The sequence below is a fragment of the Pseudophryne corroboree genome, chromosome 9 (assembly GCF_028390025.1).
Source record: "Pseudophryne corroboree isolate aPseCor3 chromosome 9, aPseCor3.hap2, whole genome shotgun sequence".
NCBI classification, from domain to species: domain Eukaryota; kingdom Metazoa; phylum Chordata; class Amphibia; order Anura; family Myobatrachidae; genus Pseudophryne; species Pseudophryne corroboree.
This window is the reverse complement of record NC_086452.1, coordinates 28,514,626-28,519,669: the sequence shown is the minus strand read 5'-3', so window position 1 is coordinate 28,519,669 and position 5,044 is coordinate 28,514,626.

Below are 5,044 nucleotides of genomic sequence, written 5' to 3'. Positions count from 1 at the left end.
ACAATAAGGAAGGAGTTTGAATCCCGGGTAAGACTCATACCAGCCACACCAATCACATCGTATAACTTGTGATACTATACCCAGTTAACAGTATGAAATATAACTGAGCCTCTCAACAGATGGCTCAACAATAACCCTTAGTTAGGCAATAACTACATACAAGTATTGCAGACAATCCGCACTTGGGATGGGCGCCCAGCATCCACTACGGACTACGAGAAATAGATTTACCGGTGAGTAAAATCTTATTTTCTCTGACGTCCTAGTGGATGCTGGGAACTCCGTAAGGACCATGGGGATTATACCAAAGCTCCCAAACGGGCGGGAGAGTGTGGATGACTCTGCAGCACCGAATGAGAGAACTCAAGGTCCTCCTCAGCCAGGGTATCAAATTTGTAGAATTTTGCAAACGTGTTTGCCCCTGACCAAGTAGCTGCTCGGCAAAGTTTTAAAGCAAAGACCCCTCGGGCAGCCGCCCAAGATGAGCCCACTTTCCTCGTGGAATGGGCTTTTACTGATTTAGGATGCGGCAATCCAGCCGCCGAATGCTCCAGCTGAATTGTGCTACAAATTCAGCGAGCAATAGTCTGCTTAGAAGCAGGAGCACCTATTTTGTTGGGTGCCTACAGGATAAAAAGCGAGTCAGTTTTCCTGACTCCAGCCGTCCTGGAAATATAAATTTTTAAGGCCCTGACTACGTCCAGTAACTTGGAATCTTCCAAGTCCCTAGTAGCCGCAGGCACTACAATAGGTTGGTTTAAGTGAAAAGCTGATACCACCTTAGGGAGAAACTGGGGACGAGTCCTCAATTCTGCCCTATCCATATGGAAAATCAGATAAGGGCTTTTACATGACAAAGCCGCCAATTCTGACACACGCCTGGCCGAAGCCAAGGCCAATAACATGACCACTTTCCACGTGAGATATTTCAAATCCACAGTTTTAAGTGGCTCAAACCAATGTGATTTTAGGAAACTCAACACCACGTTGAGATCCCAAGGTGCCACAGGAGGCACAAAAGGGGGCTGAATATGTAGCACTCCCTTTACAAATGTCTGAACTCCAGGCAGTGAAGCCAGTTCTTTCTGTAAGAAAATCGACAGAGCCGAAATCTGGACCTTAATGGAACCCAAGTTTAGGCCCATAGTCACTCCTGACTGTAGGAAGTGCAGAAAACGACCCAGCTGAAATTCCTCTGTTGGTGCCTTCCTGGCCTCACACCACGCAACATATTTTCGCCAAATACGATGATAATGGTTTGCGGTTACTTCTTTCCTGGCTTTTATCAGCGTAGGAATGACTTCCTCCGGAATGTTTTTTTCCTTTAGGATCCGGAATTCAACCGCCATGCCGTCAAACGCAGCCGCGGTAAGTCTTGGAACAGACAGGGCCCCTGCTGTAGCAGATCCTGTCTGAGCGGTAGAGGCCATGGGTCCTCTGATATCATTTCTTGAAGTTCTGGGTACCAAGCTCTTCTTGGCCCATCTGGAACCACGAGTATCGTTCTTACTCCTCGTTTTCTTATTATTCTCAGTACCTTTGGTATGAGAGGCAGAGGAGGGAATACATAAACCGACTGGTACACCCACGGTGTCACTAGAGCGTCCACAGCTATTGCCTGAGGGTCCCTTGACCTGGCGCAATATCTAGTTTTTTGTTTAGGCGGGACGCCATCATGTCCACCTGTGGCCTTTCCCAACGGTTTACCAACAGTTGGAAGACTTCTGGATGAAGTCCCCACTCTCCCGGGTGTAGGTCGTGTCTGCTGAGGAAGTCTGCTTCCCAGTTGTCCACTCCCGGAATGAACACTGCTGACAGTGCTAAGACGTGATTCTCCGCCCATCGGAGAATCCTTGTGGCTTCTGCCATCGCCATCCTGCTTCTTGTGCCGCCCTGTCGGTTTACAAGGGCGACTGCCGTGATGTAGTCTGATTGGATCAGTACCGGCTGGTTTTGAAGCAGAGGCCTTGCCAGACTTAGGGCATTGTAAATGGCCCTCAGTTCCAGAATATTTATGTGTAGGGACGACTCCTGACTTGACCAAAGTCCTTGGAAATTTCTTCCCTGTGTGACTGCCCCCCAGCCTCGAAGGCTGGCATCCGTGGTTACCAGGACCCAGTCCTGTATGCCGAATCTGCGGCCCTCTTGAAGATGAGCACTCTGCAGCCACCACAGTAGAGATACCCTGGTCCTTGGAGACAGGGTTATCAGCCGATGCATCTGAAGATGCGATCCCGACCACTTGTCCAAGAGGTCCCACTGAAAGGTTCTTGCATGGAACCTGCCGAATGGAATTTTGCTTCGTAAGAAGCTACCATTTTTCCCAGGACTCGTGTGCAGTGATGCACCGATACCTGTTTTGGTTTCAGGAGGTCTCTGACTAGAGATGACAGCTCCTTGGCTTTCTCCTGCGGGAGAAACACTTTTTTCTGTTCTGTATCCAGAACCATCCCCAGGAACAGTAGGCGTGTGGTAGGAACCAGCTGTGACTTTGGAATGTATAGAATCCATCCGTGCTGTTGTAGCACTTCCCGAGATAGTGCTACTCCGACCAACAACTGCTCCTTGGACCTCGCCTTTATAAGGAGATCGTCCAAGTACGGGATAATTAAAACTCCCTTTTTTCGAAGGAGTATCATCATTTCTGCCATTACCTTGGTAAAGACCCTCAGTGCCGTGGACAGTCCAAACGGCAGTGTTTGGAATTGGTAATGGCAATCCTGTACCACAAATCTGAGGTACTCCTGGTGAGGATGGTAAATGGGGACATGTAGGTAAGCATCCTTGATGTCCAGGGATACCATGTAATCCCCCTCCTCCAGGCTTGCAATAACCGCCCTGAGCGATTCCATCTTGAACTTGAATTTTTTTTTTATGTATGTGTTCAAGGATTTCAAATTTAAAATGGGTCTCACCTAACCGTCCGGTTTCGGTACCACAAACAGTGTGGAATAGTAACCCCGTCCTTGTTGAAGTAGGGGCACCTTGACTATCACCTGCTGGGAATACAGCTTGTGAATTGCCTCTAGCACAGCCTCCCTGCCTGAGGGAGTTGTCGGCAAGGCAGCTTTGAGGAAACGGCGGGGGGGAGACGCCTCGAATTCCAGCTTGTACCCCTGAGATACTACTTGAAGGATCCAGGGATCCACCTGTGAGCGAGCCCACTGATCGCTGAAATTTTTGAGGCGGCCCCCCACCGTAACTGGCTACGCTTGTGGAGCCCCCACGTCATGCGGTGGACTCAGAGGAAGCGGGGAAAGAATTTTGATTCTGGGAACTGGCTGACTGGTGCAGCTTTTTCCCTCTTCCCTCGTCTCTGTGCAGAAAGGAAGCGCCTTTGACCCGCTTGCTTTTCTGAAGCCGAAAGGACTGTACCTGATAATACAGTGCTTTCTTAGGCTGTGAGGAAACCTGAGGTAAAAATTTTTCTTCCCAGCTGTTGCTGTGGATACGAGGTCCCAGAGACCATCCCCAAACAATTCCTCACCCTTATAAGGCTCTATGTGCCTTTTAAAGTCAGCATCACCTGTCCAGTGTCGGGTCTCTAATACCCTCCTGACAGAATGGACATTGCATTAATTCTGGATGCCAGCCGGCAAAATATCCCTCTGTGCATCCCTCATATATAAGACGACGTCTTATGTTCGCAAAATAGTATCCCTGTTTGACAGGGTTACAGACCACGCTGCAGCAGCACTATCTGCAGGTCTCAGTCTAGTACCTGAGTGTGTAAATAAAGACTTCAGGATAGCCTCCTGCTTTTTATCAGCAGGTACCTTCAAAGTGGCCGTATCCTAAGACGGCAGTGCCACCTTTTTTGACAAACGTGTGAGCGCCTTATCCACCCTATGGGATATCTCCCAGCGTAACTTATCCTCTGGCGGGAAAGGGTACGCCATCAGTAACTTTTTAGAAATTACCAGTTTCTTATCGGGGGAACCCACGCTTTTTCACACTTCATTCACTCATTTGATGGGGGAACAAAACACTGCCTGCTTTTTCTCCCCAAACATAAAACCCTTTTTTAGTGGTACTTGGGTTAATGTCAGAAATGTGTAACACATTTTTTATTGCCGGGATCATGTAACGGATGTTCCTAGTGGATTGTGTATATGTCTCAACCTCGTCGACACTGGAGTCAGACTCCGTGTCGACATCTGTGTCTGCCATCTGAGGGAGCGGGCGTTTTTGAGCCCCTGATGGCCTTTGAGACGCCTGGGCAGGCGCGGGCTGAGAAGCCGGCTGTCCCACAGCTGTTACGTCATCCAGCCTTTTATGTAAGGAGTTGACACTGTCGGTTTATACCTTCCACCTATCCATCCAGTCTGGTGTCGGCCCCACAGGGGGCGACATCACATTTATCGGCATCTGCTCTGCCATCACATAAGCCTCCTCATCAAACGTGTCGACACAGCCGTACCGACACACCGCACACACACAGGGAATGCTCTGACTGAGGACAGGACCCCACACAGCCCTTTGGGGAGACAGAGAGAGTATGCCAGCACACACCAGAGCGCTATATAATTTAGGGATTAACACTATATTGAGTGAATTTTTTCCAATAGCTGCTTGTATATACAATATTGCGCCTAAATTTAGTGCCCCCCCTCTCTTTTTAACCCTTTGAGCCTGCAAACTACAGGGGAGAGCCTGGGGAGCTGTCTTCCAGCTGCACTGTGAAGAGAAAATGGCGCCAGTGTGCTGAGGGAGATAGCTCCGCCCCTTTTTCGCGGACTTGTCTCCCGCTTTTTTATGGATTCTGGCAGGGGTATTTATCACATATATAGCCTCTGGGGCTATATATTGTGATATATTTGCCAGCCAATGTGTTTTTATTGCTGCTCAGGGCGCCCCCCCCAGCGCCCTGCACCCTCAGTGACCGGAGTGTGAAGTGTGTATGAGGAGCAATGGCGCACAGCTGCAGTGCTGTGCGCTACCTTGGTGAAGACTGATGTCTTCTGCCGCCGATTTTCCGGACCTCTTCTTGCTTCTGGCTCTGTAAGGGGGACGGCGGCGCAGCTCCGGGAACGAACACCAAGGC